Source organism: Schistocerca gregaria, chromosome 6 (genome assembly GCF_023897955.1).
Source record: "Schistocerca gregaria isolate iqSchGreg1 chromosome 6, iqSchGreg1.2, whole genome shotgun sequence".
Lineage (NCBI taxonomy): Eukaryota > Metazoa > Arthropoda > Insecta > Orthoptera > Acrididae > Schistocerca > Schistocerca gregaria.
Window position 1 is genome coordinate 465,586,004 of NC_064925.1, and position 18,066 is coordinate 465,604,069.

An 18,066-nucleotide genomic window follows, 5' to 3' on the forward strand; every position below is an offset into this window, starting at 1 on the left:
CGTATCAGCCAGGGGAGAGTGTCTTGACGTCAGAAGAACTCCGGTCCCAGTGAGGCAGAGCTCTTCCTTCTGGATTACTTAAAACCGCGGGTTTCGAAGAAAACGGTCCACTGAATACAAGGTTTCACTTTTTGTAGCCACCACAGCTGTGATCGTCTCCACATTTTGGGTCAGGTTGTTCAGTTACGTTAAGTTTCCAAACACTGACTTCTGCCCGGGCACATCTTTGGCGTATTCACACACGAAGGCTCCCTTACCGCGGAAAACACCGTCTTTATTCAAGTAAGATGCTGCAATTACGAACAGCAAAATTTATTATGTGCATTGGGTACCATTACTGTCCACCTGATGTCGCTCATACGCCTTCGCAACACATGAAATCACGAATGAAATTAACGTCAGAAATACGTATTTCATGTAGGACTATCACTGCAACCCCCAGACTGCTTCATCCTTAATTAACATGTTTCCGATGCAGCGACAATAGTATGCCAAACCCGGAGAATGTCGCTTCACACGGACTGCTATAATTCAATGAGGTTTCCACGGTACGCTTTGAGGGATTCCATGCTTCCGTTCCTTAAATCTGTTTTTGAGATATATATTTTAGGATGAAAATGATACGGAAATACAAGAACAAGGGTACTGTTGGACAGTGGCATGTTAAACATAGCGCATTAGTACAACAGATTAAAAAAAAAAGTTGCCATATCCTACAGTTGCTAAACTTTGTAACCTACCAGGGAAGATCATGTGTTGCAGATCACAGACGTTTCAAACTACAACCAACTCTCCACAAAGGCACGGAGGAGCAGTTAGTACGCCATCTTTCGCTGTGAGATTCGAAAAAGGATGGCCGTCAGTCAGAACGACGAAAAGGAACGAATACCGCTCTCATATTACTCCAACATTAACAGCTACATGACTATTCCTCAATTTTCATTTGAGTACCTGGCAGATGTTTCATCGATCCACCTTCAAGCTATTTCTCTCCGTTCCACTCTCCAACAGCGCGCGGGGAAAACGAACATTTAAATAATCCGAGCGAGCTCTGATTTATTATATTGAGATGATCATTTCTCCCTGTATTGGTGGGAGCCACGAAAATATTTTCACACTCTGAGTTTGGTGGCTGACACTTTGGCAATCATTAAAACTAAAGCACTATCTCCCCTATTTCGAGACAAAACTGCCATTCTTGAAACTTTTCCGACGTCCTCCGTCAGTACTTATCTGATGCGGATCCCATACCGCAAAGCAATACTCAAACATTAGAAGGCCAAGCATAGTATAGACACTCTCTTTACTAGACCTGTTGCACTTTGTAAGTCTTCTTCCAATAAATCGTAGTCTGTGGTTTGCTTTCCTCATAACGTTATCGTGTATCATTGTTCAAATTAAAGTTTTTCGTAGTTGTAATCCCTAAGCATCTGTTTGAGTCTACAGCCTTTAGATTTGTGTGATTTATCGAGGAACCGTAATTTGGCAGATTCCTTTTAGTACTCATGTGGACGACTGCACACTTTTCATTATTTAGAGTCAATTCCAATTTTTGGATGGTATAGACGCCTTGTCTAAATCTTTTTGCAATTGGTTTTGATCATCTGATGACTTTAAATGATGGTAAATGACACTATAACCTGTAAACCTGTAAACAGTCTAAGAGGGAGGCTCAGATTGTCTCTTAAATCGTTTATGTAGATTAGGAACAGAGAGGGCCTGTAACACTTCCTTGGGGAACGCCGGATATATCTTCCGTTTTACTCGATGACTTTCCGTCAATTACTACGAACTGTGACCTTCTGACAGGGAAACACGAATCCAGTCGAACAACTGAGGCGATATTGCGAAGGCACGGAATTTTGTTCGAACTCGCTTGTCAGGAACGGTGTCAAAAGCTTCTGGAAATCTAAAAATATGGAACCAATTTGACATCCTCTGTCGATAGCACTCATTACTGCGGATGAATAAAGAGCTAGTTGTGTTTCGTAAGAACAGTATTTTCTGAATCCGTGCTGATTATGTGTCAACAGGCCCTTACCTTTGAGGTAATTCGTATTTTTGAACACACTACATGTACCAAACTCCTACTGCAAATCGACTTCAGTGACTTGGATATGTAAACCATCAGATAACTTCTGTTTCCTTTCCTCGATACTGGTGTGACCTATGCAACTTTCCACTCTTAGGGTTCAGATGTTTCGTCGAGCGAGCGGTTGGTTGTATATGGTTGTTAAGTATGGGGCTGTTGTACCAGCATCCTCTGAAAGAAACCTAATTTGTATACTATCTACATCGGAAGAATTGTCGTTACGAAGTGATTGAAGATGCTTCTCTATACTGAGAATATATACTCATAGGTCATTTTGGCAACTGTTCTTGATTCGCATTCTGCAATATTCACTTCGTCCCTTTGATGGAGGAATTTCGAGAAACTGTGTTTAGGAACTCCGCTTTAGTGCCGCTATCATCCGCAATGTTAACATTGGTATCAAGGAATGAAGCTATGGAGTGTACCTTGCCTCTGGTTTACTTCACATATGATCGGATCTCCTAGCTGTTTAATCCAGAGCTCACTAAATTTCGCGTTTCATAAAACAGCGCTGATCTTGAATATTTTGTGTTCTTTTAAAGTTGGTATGTTTTTTTCGTTGCTTAAGTAACAGTGTTGCGCCTTGTTTTGAGTGCCATTGGGGATCACTACCATCTCTTATTAATTTACAACTTCTGTGTATACTGTTTATCCGAGTTTAAGCTAGATCTGATCTGTCCTTACATAGTTGGAAGGAGCGAAGACTGTCTCCAAGAAAGGCGTAGAACGAATTTTATCCACTTCCTTAAATAAATACATTTTCATTTTAGGTACATTTGAATGTAATGGTGGTCTGTCTCTCTCCAACGAAATTATTGTCGTGATCTTATCTATTCGCTCAGGATTATTTTTTGCTAAGAGGTTAATTATGTTTTCGACACCATTTACACTTCGAGTGGGGTCATGAACTAACTGCTGAAAACAATTTTCGATGGAAGCATATACCACAATGTCTAACGATTTCGCTATGAAATTTCGCTGCAAGACAAACTACTTCCAACAGCAACAAACAGGCGCCGACAGTTGTATTTAATCTATCCTCTATGACCTACATTAGGCCGTTTCAATAAATTTCGGCTAAACTTATCTCTGGCTTTAATCAGTTTTCGGTACCTATAATGGTTTGAGCGTTAGTGCTTTGTATTAGCGCTCGGAGCTGTGGTTCTTTCCCAACTAAGACTGTTGCTAAATTAACCGTCGTCCTGTTTTCGTTCTGCACCCTTTGATACTGAAGCCCTTTCTGTCCATTCCCGAAAACCTCTACGTGAGGAGAAGAGTCTTGACAACTAAAGTGGGAAATATGGTATGGAGGCTTTTTTATGTGTATGAGTTACGCGAACTTTGGATATTATGTTTTCTCAAACGCCAAAAAAAAATTGTTTGAAGTGTAAAAATGACTGGAAAAATGAAACTTTCTCGCGTGATGACTGAAGAATTTCATTTTCAGTGAAGAAAGCACTGATGCTCAAATGGTTACAAGCATTGAAAGCTGGCTCATGCTGGAGGTGGTTGCAATGTCCCCGTTCGGTTCAATTTATTTTATCCTACTTCAGATGTAATAATTGCTTTATTAACCATGTGTGGCAGTCCCATTCGTAAATTACAGGAGAGAGTCGCAAGCAGTAGCTTCCCAGCTGAGTGATGGCTGATCACTCTCTTTTGTCTGTGAGAGTTTGCAATCTAACAGAGGAATTAGTTTAAACGATAGAATTTGTTGCCGGCCAGAGTGGCCGTGCGGTTATAGGCGCTACAGTCTGGAGCAGAGTGACCACTATGGTCGCAGGTTCGAATCCTGCCTCGGGCATGGATGTGTGTGATGTCCTTAGGTTAGTTAGGTTTACGTAGTTCTAATTTCTAGGCGACTGATGACCTCAGAAGTTAGGCCGCATAGTGCTCAGAGCCATTTGAACCATTAGAATATGTTAACAGCAAATGATAGTCGAGGAAATTTAGTAATTTTAACATTAAATTTCTTCGAGGAGACGCTCGTACAGGATAATAGTTCACAATGGAGCACTGAATTTCGCAAGAGTACCGAATATTAATGTGCCTATATTCACATATATGTAATAACTTTAAATAGCACAGCAATATTTATAAAATATTTTATAATAAACTTTTAATGAGTAACCTGATAAGCACTGAAGATACTGTGGTGGTAAAATATTTGAAGATAATATTACGGAAATATTTCAGACTAAGTATGAAAAACTTGGTCTTTTAGCAATATGTGATCAGAAATTACATAATGGGTCTCAGTTACTATCTGTACCTGACCATAATTAACACGCTCAGTTTTTGTCACACGCCACTGGTTTCTATATGCGAGGTGCACAAGCCACTGCGGTTTCCTGAAGAGAAGAAGTATCAGTTTATCTTATGGTGCATTGTTGCTAACGGTAACAGCGGCACACACCATTCATTATGAAATTTGGCTGGTTTATAATTTATATATGAGATCGTGTAAGCCAGTGAGTGATTTTATATTCAAATAAATTTCAGCTTTTATCACTGCTTCAGCGGTGCCAACTGTTATTTTTCAAAGTTATGAGGTATAAGGACGAACAGTTTGCATCATCGAAATTTGGTAATTTAGTTAATAAAGATATTGTTTAGTGCTGGATGATATCTGTATCGTTACGAAGTTCAGCCGAACTTTTTTGCGATGTACCTAACGGTCTTCAGAAAGGATAGGCTAAATACAGTTGGCGGTGGAGTGTTTGTTGCTGTTAAAAGTAGTTTATCTTGTGGGTGGGTGGAGGTCATTTTTGTCAACCGGAATAAAATTAATTATGCTGACCTTCCGACTCAGTTGCTGAAAGGTTCAAAGAAAACTTGAGTCTAATTTCAAACACGTACCCGACTCATACAGTTATAGAAGTTGTTCACTTTAGTTTACACTCGATATGTTTGCAAAAATATATGTTCAGATCATGAGGTACGCACAGAATATCATCCGAAACTGCGCTAAACGCATATTCTGAAAATTATTTCGAACTGTTAGTTTATGTGCCCACTCGAATAGTAAACGGTTATGATAACACACTATACCGCTTAGCAACAAATAATCCTAACGAGTATTTACAAGGATACAGGGATTAGTGTACACAGGGTTGTGGTAGCGAGAGTGAATACTGTAACTGCCAAGTACACCAAAAAATAAACAAAAAAATAAATTTTCAAAAACGCAGGTAAATATTCGCTTGACGCCTTCCTGTGAGACAATCTCCACCTCTTCCAAATTAGCAATGTAAGTGTAGACTAGATGTGGCTTAAATTCAGAGAAATAGTACCGGCAGCAGTTGAAAGACTTAGAGGCAAATAACAAACGACGGAGCTGATCCCCAATCGTACACAAAACAGGTCAGTTCACTGTTGCAGAAACAACGAAAAAAGCATGCTAAAGTTAAACAAACGCAGAGCCCCAAGAGTGACGATCTTTTACAGAAGCTCGAAATTTAGAGTGAGCTTTAATGCGAGCTGCTTATAGTAGCTTCAACAACGAAAGCTTGTCTCTAAACCTGGTGGAAAATTCAATGAAATTCTTGTCGTATGCAAAGTGTGCTAGAGGCAAGGCAATCAATGCCTTCTCTGCGCGGTAGGAACGGAAATACTGAGTTATTAAAAACAGCCTTTCGGAATTCCTTCACCAAAGAAGACGAAGTAAATATCCCAGAATTCTAATCACCAACAGTGCATGGGGGCTTAATTAAATAGAATGCTAATAATTTTAATTTTTGGTCGCTGTTTGTCCGATTACGCAGTCTCGTAACAGGTTGGCCCTGAATAATATTAGTACGCAATCTGACTGCATAGAATTACAACAAAGAATGAAAGGAACTTTGTGTTAACACAATTAATTAATTAAGTCCCCAGCAACTATAAACGTACACTTCTGCCACGGTTCTACCTCAATAAGACAAGATATTTTAAACATGATTTACACTGAAGTAATTAAAAAAAACTAGAAATACTATAATGGCATATACAAACCAGAATTACTCTCTAACACAAGAACACGAACCAGATGCTTTGTTGACTGAACCTGTGACCAAGAGGCATTGTTATTTAGGACGCCTAAATTAAAAAATTTTCTTTACCTTCATATATATTGACGAAAAATACGCTTTGATCATTACAACATCCCCAATCGAATAACATATGGTGTCTTGCCCAACAGAACAACTAGTATCGACGTCTCAACAAGCACAGATCACGCCTACCTCAGAACTACTACTGCACTCACCAACTTCTCAGCGGCAACTGCCAGCGGAGGCGGCTGAATAATACTCTTTGGCGCAATCTCTGGCGCTGTGACTCAGTGTAGCCACCTTTCAACAGCTACCAACACGAGTAACTTAGATGTAAATATCCTCGGAGTAGTGAAGCCACTTAAATCACTTGATAAAATCAAGTCTTCCGGTCCAGACTGTATGCCAATTGGGTTCCTTTCAGACAATACTGTTGAAACAACCCCATATATAACTATCATACAAAACCGCTCACTCGACAAAAGATCCGTACCCATAGACTGGAAAGTTGCACAGGTCACACCAGTAGTCGAGAAAGACAACAGGAGAAATCCACTGAATTATAGGGCCATATCATTAATGAAAATATGCAGTAGGACTTTGGAACATACATTGTGTTCGAATAAATATGAATTACCTCGAAGAGAACAATCTATCGACGCATAGACAACACCGATTTAGGAAAAAATTTTCTCGTGAAACACAACTAGCTCTTTTCTCACACAAAGTGTTGATTGATATTGACAAGGAAGTTTAAATTGTTTCCACATATCTAGATTTCCAAAAGACGTACATCAAACTGCGTGATTGTGGAATATCGTCTCAGTTATGCGACTGGTTTAGTGGTTTACTATCAGAGAGGTCACAGTTTGTAGTAACCAACATAAAGACATCGAAGAAAACAAATATGATTTCTGACGTTATCCAAGGTAGTGTTACAGGCCCCTTTGCTGTTCCTTATCTGTATAAATGGATTAGGAGACAATTTAAGAAAATGTGCTAGGTTGTTTGCAGACGATGCTTTCGCTTATCGTCTAGTAAAATCAGCAGAAGATCAAAACAAGTTGCAAAGCTATTAGATAAGATATCTGTATGGTGGAAAAATCGGCAATTGACCCTAAGTAACGAAAACTGAGATCAGGCACATGAGTGCTAGAAGAAATACATTAAACTTTAGTTACAAGATAAATCATTTAAATTTAAAGGTCGTAAATTCAACTAAATGCCTCGAAATTACATTTATTGGAAAACTTGGAAAGAGCACACAGAAAATGATGTGCGGAAAGCCAACTAAAGACTGCATTTTATTCGAAAAAACCATTAGAAGATGCAACACATCGACTAAAGAGACTGCCTACGGTCCTCTTGTCCGTCCTCTTTTGGAGCACTGCTGCGTGGTGTGGGATCCTTATCAGATAGGATTAACGGAGTACTTCGATTCAAAGAAGGGCAGCACGTTTTGTACTGTCGAGAAATAAGAATAAGGGAGTAAGTGTTTTTGGAATGATACCGGATTTGGGGTAGACACAGTACAACTAAGGCATTTCTCGTTGTGGCAGGATCTTTCAATCACTCCGAGAGGTTCTAGGTGCTTCAGTCCGGAACCGCGCGGCTGCTACGTTCACAGGTTGGAATCCTGCCTCGGGCATGGTTGCTTGTGATGTCCTTTGGTTAGTTATGTTTAAGTAGTTCTAAGTTCTAAGGCACTGATGACCTCAGATGTTAAGTCCAATAGTGCTTAGATCCATTTGAACCATTTTTTCAATGACTGACTTCCTCCTCCAAATGTGGAAATACTATTTTGACACAAACCTACATAGGGAGGAACGATCATCATAATAAAATCAGAGCTCTCACGGAAAAATAAAGGTGTTAGCTTTTTCCTCGCTGTTCGAGAGTGGAATAATAGATAATTATTATGAAGGTGGCTCGACGAATCTTCTGCCAGGCACTTAAATGTAATTTGCAGAGTATTCATGTATATGTAGATGTAGAATTGCAATTACGACTAGCAATAGTTATGTATAATTCGTCTGCAGAAGCGTATCATTACTGTCCATTTCATATGTCCCGTTCAACCACGCAACACATAAAATCACCAATAAAATTAAAGTCAGAATTAATTATTACATGTAGGATTATCATTGCTAATCTTAAACGCTGATTAGTGTTTAATTAACCTACTTCTGATATTTTCGACGAGTGGAGAGTTTGTCGTCACAACGGCTTCAATGATGTTTCGACAATGAGCATGTAGACTCGTATCCCAATCTTCCTTACCTTGCAGCTATTTTGATAAGTATTTTCTGTTTTAGGATGAAATGGCTCAGAAACAGAAATATAGGTGTGTTCGTGGATAGTGCCACATGACACATACTGCAGCAATAATATGGATTAAAGGAAGTAAGATAACAGTTTTTTATACCTGCGGAACTCTCCAATCTAGGCTGCCTCCGTACTGCAGCGGTGCGTAACCGCCTGCCACGCAAGGAGCCTGGGTTCGATTCCTGGCAGGGGACTGTCTGTTGTGTGTCCTTCATTATCATTTTCATCATCATTGACACGCAAGTCGCAGAAGTGGCGTCAACTAAAAAGACTTCTAACACGGCGGCAGAATCCCGAATGGGATATCCCTGCCAATAAATGACATACGATCATTTCATTTTTTTTTCAGTCTACCAAGAAATACTCTGTGTTCTTCGCTGATCATAGCAATTTCACGTAACAAACAGGCCTCTGAAGGCACAACTATTAACATGGACGTCGAGTACCTGTTAGTCCGCCATGTTTTTGGTTGCACTCCATTTCGCCGCAAACAAGAACCATCAAATACAACGACGAACAACAATGAATTCTGCTCTCTTGTTACGTGCGGAGAAGAATCTTGACAACTGTAGTGCGAAATGTTGTTTTTCTTCTACGGAAATACGTCTCGTGACATTTCGGTAGTAAGAGTTCCAAAATGCCAAAAACTGTTTTCATGTGAAGAAAATGACGCTTTCTCATGTGATGACTCAATTTCAGTGATCTCTTACCTTTGAAATAAATGTCGAAACAACCATTTCTTATTCAGCGAGGGTCTGACTCTCGAACATTATTTCGACTAAATAAAATTTCAGAAGGCAATAATTATAATACCTTTAGTGAAATTTCTTTAACTTAAACTGCTATGTTATTTTTTCCCACTTGAAGTTCAAACTAAACAGAAGTGTCTCATTGCGAATTTTAAATATTTGAAAAACGAAGGACAGCTGTTTGCTGTTTATCGAGTCGGGATTTGCTTGAATACGTTGGAAGACTAAGTGGGGAGCTTATGAACAGTGTAGGTACCTCAGTATTTGTTCATTCATGTATCTAGTATAAAAATTTCCACGGGCAGACAATAGAGAAGACAGAAATTTTCACCGCGTGGGAAATCTTCGAAGTCTTACGGTGGAGACAGACGGAATGCGAACCCGTTTTTCAGGCTCCTCTACACACACCATAACCGTGCATAGAATTCGCAGACATAAGCTTCAGTTTCTCGTTCGGTAATCTGGGTTAAGATTTTCTGTGTTTATCTTCATTTGTGTGAGGTTAATGCTAGAAAGGTTTCCTTAAATCTGCTACCAGTTTCCCCCAATGACTCCAATTTGAACTCTGTCTACATTGCTGGAACTTAAGGCTATAGTCTTCAGTTGTTCTTCTATCATTTCATGCTGACGTCATACTTATGAACCACAACGAGGATTGTAGCTCATCTCTTTGTCTTCGGTCCACGTTCTACACACACACACACACACACACACACACACACACACACACACACACACAATAGTAGTAGTATTACGCCTCGCATGAGCAGTAAATCGACGATAACATAAACCAGCCGCGCGACGCCGTTCGTTTGCTTACGTTCAAACACCGTAACATGTCCGTAGGGCTGCCCTTTGTCGTCGGTGACGCATAGCGATCTCGCATGCAACGTTTACCACTGCCATACGATACGCAACGTTAACGCTCCTATGACAAGCTCTGTATTTGCGCCTATCACGAACGTTCACGAAGCCGGTAAATACGTTCGGGCGTTATCGCCCAGTAATTCTGGCCTATGGTTTGCATTTTGGTACTCGTTTGACTGTGTCCTGTAATGTTGTCAGCTTGATGTATTCGAGAAACCGAGAAGCATTCAGGTAAAATTTAATTAAGCATCTGGCGTATTTAGTGGAGCGGGGATGATGTACCTGCTCAAAATAGAAGTGCCTTGACAATATCCAGACAGAAGAGACTTTAATAGCGGGATGATTCTAAAAAGGAATTAGACAAAAAGCTCATTAGCTCAAGCAAGCAACCTCCTAAATTAACAGTCACTGCATGCTTACAAAATGGCTTTACTTGAGCACGAAATTGTTGATGTTTTGGTTTTTTCCTTTATGCTAATTTAAATCGTGTTAGATCGTGAAGGATGAGAGGTGTGGTGTGGAATAGGGTTGGGGTTGTGCAAGGAAGTGTGAGCTGTCAGCAGCCATGTGTACGCTAACTTAATTTACAGTTTGTTACTAGTAAGGGCAAAAGTATAAAAGCACTTATTCGTAATGGTCAAATATGCTACCTTCCAGCGAAAGCGTCATCAGTATGCAAGAGTAAATTTTAAGTATGATGAAATATAGTTAACGTGAATTGTGTTTAAAAAAAAGCATATACGTACTTTTGATGTCACTGAAATGGCGAAGATTATTACTGTGAACATGATGTACGTACTCTGCGAAAGATGGAAAAAGGAGGCGGGAGGACTTAAGTGACTGTGTACTGGTTTAAGGTGCGGTGTAGCAGTGGAGTCCATAGGTTTGTCGATGACACAGAAGTTCCGTCAGAGATTGAAAAGGACTTCGAAGAGCAACGGAATGGAATGGATAGTATCTTGAAAAGAGGTTGTAAGGCGAACATCAACAAAAGTAAAACAAAGCAATGAAATGTAACAGATTTAAATCACACGATGCAGAGGGTTTTCTTCGTAGATTAGCAAATGAGACAGTAAAAACAGTAGATACATTTGCTATGTGAGTTTTGGAAATCAAAGTAATTGTTGATGATCGAAACAGAGGTGATTACAAAGTGCAGACTGCGAACAGTAAGAAAATCATTTCTGGAAGAGAAGAATATTTTATTACATTATCTACAACAAATTTAAATGTTGCAAAGTCTTTGGTAAAGGTTATTTTCTGGTGTGTAGCCTAGTACGGAAGTGAAAGCTGGACGGGACCATGTCAGAGAACAGGAGAATAGAAGCTTTTGGAATGTGGTGCTACAGAAAAATGGTGAAGATAAGATACGTAAGCCGAATAAGTAATGACGAGATACTGAGTCAAATTAGATAAAACAGAAATTTATCGCACAAGCTGATAAAGGAAAACGATCGGTTCATAGAAGACAGTCTGAGGCATCACCGTGTAGTCAACCTAGTAATGGAGGGAGTGTCTGGGGCAAAAATGATTGAGGGAGACCTGGGCCTGAATGCAGTAAGCAGACTCAAATGTATGTAGGTTGCAGTAACTATTCAGAGATGAAAAGGCATGCACAGGACATGCCCGAAAGAACAGATATCATCTTCATATAGTTAAAGCTAACCGCCCATTGACCTCCTTCTTCTGTGCTGGATGCACGCGTATTGCCCGGACTCTTACGGGACTCAGTAAGATCATCTGCAGCGAGTAATGAGTGAAATGGACAGGGACACTACGCTTGTAGTGTGTGGATATTATGTTGGGAATGTGGATCTCACGGGGAGAGTGCAAGGGATAAATAGCTGCAGTCGCACTACCCTCCGTGCCCTCGGTGGCTCAGATGAATAGAGCGGCTGCCGTGTAAGCAGGAGATCCAGAGTTCGAGTCCCGATCGGGACACACATTTTCAACTGTCCCCGTTGATGTGTATCAATGCCTGTCGACAGATTAGGGTCTTGATTCAATTATCATTTCAGCATTAGACCAGTCTTGGGACTGAAGACAGCAACAATAGCATGATGAGGCGTTTCTCAGGGAAACAATAGAACATGTGGTAAGAGGATACGAGCTGACGTAATGCTCTCCGAAAGGGCAACGGGTGACGAGAGAAAAACAAAAACAAAAACAAAAAATTTAAGAGGTCTGATATGAGAGACGACACTGTGAGGAGTGGGTAACACTCTACAGGAATACAGGAAGGGTTAATGTCAGAGTAGCTTTCGTGGCCTGGTAGTTGGAGTCTCCACATTGCTCCGGGAGTGTGTGTGTTTTCTGGGGTCAGAGGGTTGTTCTCACAAGAGCAATAGATTCAAAATTATCGAGAAAATAATGATACAATTGATAAGGGAGATAGGTTGCTAAGTAGTGTCGCGCTCGTCATGTGTCAACCATCAACACTGTTCTAAAGCGTCAGTGGCACGTGTGGGGATAAGAGGAGGAGGGTAGGTAGGTACACAGAAGGATAATGCATGTTGCATACAAGGAGATCATTGGCAGTCAACAGGTGGCTGGCATCCTGGTTCGATGGGAAAAGTTATTCAAATAACAGTTGACAATTCTCTTCGGCCTTTTCTAAATGTAATCACACAACGTGCGAGGCTCGAGGCTGTTGGCCTGCGAATACACACTGCCCTCATCAGGGCCTCGGTCCTTACACACTTAAAAAAAAAGAAGACATGAAAGAATTTCCGAATGGGACAGAAATCCGTAGCTCTGATGTACATGAACGGATAAATAAATGATTACAGTTACGGAAAAAGTTGATGATTTATTCTATAGGAAGAACGTCACAAATTGAGGAACTCAATAATGTGTTGGTCCACCTCTCGCCCTTATGCAAGCAGTTTTTCGACGTGGCATTTAGTAATAGAGTTGCTGATGTCCTTCTGAAATGTACCGTGCCAAATTCTGTAGATTAAAGCGTTAGATCCTGAAACTCCCAAAATGGTTGAAGGGCTCTGTTCCTAGTGGAGACATTCTAGATATTCGGCAACTTTGCTGGCCAAAGTAGGGTTTGGTAAGTATGAAGAAAAGCAATAGAACTATTGCCATTTGTGGGCGGGCATTATCTTGCTGGTATGTAAGCGTAGGATGGCTTGTCATCAGCGGCAAGAAAACGGGGCGTAGAATATCGTCGACGTACTGTTGCGCTATACGGGTGCTGCAGATGACGTTCATAGTAGCCCTGTAACGAAAAGGACTAGCACCTCAGTCCATCCATTCTGATTGTCGAGCCATGTAGCAGGCGACAGCCAGGTTGGTATGCGACGCTGCCTGGGGCGTCTGCAGACACTTCTTCACCTTTAATCTGAATAACTCGAGTAGGACTGCCTTCAGTGACGAGTTCTGCTTCTACATCAATTCCAGCGCCAAGTGGAGAAATGTCTGGAGACGTCCTGGACAGCGGAGGAGTGTCTACCTGATTGTCGCCCGCCATGCTGCCCGATAACCAGCAGTGATGTTCTGAGGTGCCATGGTCTGGGGTAAGCCATGCTGGACTGAAATTTCAGCAGGATAATGCCCAGCCTCTCAGGGCGAGAGTTTCTACACTCCTGGAAACTGGAATAAGAACACCGTGAATTCATTGTCACAGGAAGGGGAAACTTTATTGACACATTCCTGGGGTCAGATACATCACATGATCACACTGACAGAACCACAGGCATATAGACACAGGCAACAGAGCATGCACAATGTCGGCACTAGTACAGTGTATATCCACCTTTCGCAGCAATGCAGGCTGCTATTCTTACCATGGAGACGATCGTAGAGATTCTGGATGTAGTCCTGTGGAACGGCTTGCCATGCCATTTCCACCTGGCGCCTCAGTTGGACCAGCGTTCGTGCTGGACGTGCAGACCGCGTGAGACGACGCTTCATCCAGTCCCAAACATGCTCAATGGGGGACAGATCCGGAGATCTTGCTGGCCAGGGTAGTTGACTTACACCTTCTAGAGCACGTTGGGTGGCACGGGATACATGCGGACGTGCATTGTCCTGTTGGAACAGCAAGTTCCCTTGCCGGTCTAGGAATGGTAGAACGATGGGTTCGATGACGGTTTGGATGTACCGTGCACTATTCAGTGTCCCCTCGACGATAACCAAAGGTGTACGGCCAGTGTAAGAGATCGCTCCCCACACCATGATGCCGGGTGTTGGCCCTGTGTGCCTCGGTCGTATGCAGTCCTGATTGTGGCGCTCACCTGCACGGCGCCAAACACGAATACGACCATCATTGGCACCAAGGCAGAAGCGACTCTCATCGCTGAAGACGACACGTCTTCATTCGTCGCTCCATTCACGCCTGTCGCGATACCACTGGAGGCGGGCTGCACGATGTTGGGGCGTGAGCAGAAGACGGCCTAACGGTGTGCGGGACCGTAGACCAGGTTCATGGAGATGGTTGCGAATGGTCCTCGCCGATACCCCAGGAGCAACAGTGTCCCTAATTTGCTGGCAAGTGGCGGTGCGGTCCCCTACGGCACTGCGTAGGATCCTACGGTCTTGGCGTGCATCCGTGCGTCGCTGCGGTCCAGTCCCAGGTCGACGGGCACGTGCACCTTCCGCCGACCACTGGCGACAACATCGATGTACTGTGGAGACCTCACGCCCCACGTGTTGAGCAATTCGGCGGTACGTCCAGCCGGCCTCCCGCATGTCCACTATACGCCCTCGCTCAAAGTCCGTCAACTGCACATACGGTTCACGTCCACGCTGTCGCGGCATGCTACCAGTGTTAAAGACTGCGATGGAGCTCCGTATGCCACGGCAAACTGGCTGACACTGACGGCGGCGGTGCACAAATGCTGCGTAGCTAGCGCCATTCGACGGCCAACACCGCGGCTCCTGGTGTGTCCGCTGTGCCGTGCTTGTGATCATTGCTTGTACAGCCCTCTCGCAGTGTCCGGAGCAAGTATGGTGGGTCTGACACACCGGTGTCAATGTGTTCTTTTTTCCATTTCCAGGAGTGTATCACTTTACTTCGCGCATTCGCAAAAGTTACTGAAGCCAGCAAGGTCGCTGGGTCTCTCCCCAGTTGAGAATGTTCTGTGCGTTATGGTCAGGGCCCTCCAACCATCTCGGGATTTTGAGGATCTAACTAGGCAGTTGGACAGAATTTGGCGCAATATCCCTCAGGAGGACAGTCAGTGCCAAGCCTACAACCTACATGTATGTGGACCAACATGTTACCGAGGTGCTCAATTTGTGAAGCTCTTTCGAACAACTCATCCAACTTTTTGTTTTTTGAAATTGAAAACATATGTTTCTCTGTACATACACATCACACCTACCGATTCAAGTGCCATTCGGATATTTCCCTGGCGGTACATCCTTCAATCTACCATAAAAAGCACCTCCCAAAATCCAGTTACTGTACGCACTTCTACTAAAACTGTACGTCTTGGTATATCATACAACTGACACTTATCGTCGCTTCACCTAAGACGTTGCGGTATGCTAGTTCAGAGATAGATCTTGCAAATTGTCTCCTGACTGTCCAGAACGTATTATACAGTGATTGAAAACTACATCAAACTTATGAATACCACAGTGTTCTGTCATCAGGACTGAAATTTCACCAGTTTTAATGCGGTGATCTTGGTTTTTTCTTAGAGCAGCTAGGCTCTCATTTTGTTTTTTGCATTCCATTACGATCCGTAACTATGAATCACTCGAATTAGCTATTCTCATTTACTGCCTATGTCCGAAAAGACTTACATGGCTAAAAATAGCAATTCTGGTTTCTTATCCTATGCTGTGGCTACACTTATTGTTCCAATTTCTTTTTTCTCAAACGGATTTTAAATCACCAGAATCAAACTTACGTCTCACTATTAATACTATATTGACACTTATAAAAACTATGATAGTGACCTTAAATAGTGCTATTCAATCGTTTTGAGTGGGCTCTTTGTTATGATCCCTTTAGAGGTTCTGAAGCTATTAATTTTTAAAGAACGTATGTGCATCTTCGTCTTTCATCGTCTCTACCTAATGTATTATTTCACGTAATCAGTGGGCCTTTCAAAGCGCTCCCGCGTCGCGTTATTTTTTCTTTCGTACAGTGACATCATCAGTTACGTGGCTTTATTAGTACTAGTGCCGGCCTCGATAGCTGAGTGATCGCCGGCACTGTAGCTCAGCGTGTTCGGACAGAGAGCTGTTTAGCCTCTGCAATAATAATAAAAAAATATATAAAAAAATAAGTAAATAAAAAAAAACTGAGTGGAAGGATCAACAAAACGAACTTTAACGGATGTCATGTGACATCCGCAACGACAAAATACAATGATCAACAACGAACAAAATTTAAAGGAAAAAAAAGTGGTCAGCGTAACGGATTGCCGTCCTCCGGGCCCGGGTTCGATTCCCGGCTGGGTCGGAGATGGGTCCAGGTTGCCCAATGTGGCGTCGAGTGTAACAGGAGCTGCACAAAGGTGGCCGGACCTGCCCCGCAAGAGGCCTCCCAGCCAATGACGCCGAACACTCATTTCCATTAGTGCTGGTTAGATATTGCGTCAGCTGTGAATAATTCACAGCCTCTCGTATCACACCTCACACTAGAACGGCACTCATCTGAGAAATAAGCCGACCAGCGTCCACACGCGTGCCAGACACCACTGTCTGTGAAAACATGTGAGCATTAGCTGCCGCTGCTATTTTAAAGCAATGAGTTTCAATTACAGATCTTATCTTGAGCTTCCATATTCTCTCAAATTTTCGCAATGTCTCTTCTTTCTTCAGATAACATCACACATATTCTGTAACTGTTTCGACCTTGGAATCTTTCTCGTTTCAACACACTGTGAGGTAACAGAGACACATGCATATTCGTTTCAATTTAAGTTAATTTATCGTCATTTTTATCACAGGTACGCAGATTAATGTTAATCAGTTTCTAAATGCGGTCTGGTTTTTCAAGTCATGAACTCATGTCTGCTGTACTTATAAAATACCTTGCGTGTGCAAATTACCGTTTCTCATCGGTTCCAAGCAGGCGTTCCTAGTCGAAGTAGCAATGCCACATTCACCTTCACCAACTCGTCGTCTCCCTAATGCTGTCACAGTTCCATGTAGAACTATGAAGTACAGAGAGCCACATTATGTCAATATACAGCAGACTGATGAGCCAGAACGTTACGACTAACGATCTACTATCGGTATATACACGTCAGGGCGATAGCGGCGTCACTGGCGAGCAATGACTGCTAGTCAGACATACGCACGGTGCGTGTAGTGTCATTGAGCGTACTGTCCATATGTAGGTGTTCCCCAGGGAAGCGTCCTGGGACCTCTGCTGTTCCTGATCTATATAAATGACCTGGGTGACAATCTGAGCAGTTCTCTTAGATTGTTCGCAGATGATGCTGTAATTTACCGTCTAGTAAGGTCATCCGAAGACCAGTATCAGTTGCAAAGCGATTTGGAAAAGATTGCTGTATGGTGTGTCAGGTGGCAGTTGACGCTAAATAACGAAAAGTGTAAGATGATCCACATGAGTTCCAAAAGAAATCCGTTGGAATTCGATTACTCGATAAATAGTACAATTCTCAAGGCTGTCAGTTCAACTAAGTACCTGGGTGTTAAAATTACGAAGAACTTCAGTTGGAAGGACCACATGGATAATATTGTCGGGAAGGCGAGCCAAAGGTTGCGTTTCATTGGCAGGACACTTAGAAGATGCAACAAGTCCACTAAAGAGACAGCTTACACTACACTCGTTCGTCGTCTGTTAGAATATTGCTGCGCGCTGTGGGATCCTTACCAGGTGGGATTGACGGAAGACATCGAAAGGGTGCAAAAAAAGGGCAGCTCGTTTTGTATTATCACGTTATAGGGGAGAGAGTGTGGCAGATATGATACACGAGTTGGGATGGAAGTCATTACAGCATAGACGTTTTTCGGAGCGGCGAGACCTTTTTACGAAATTTCAGTCACCAACTTTCTTTTCCGAATGCGA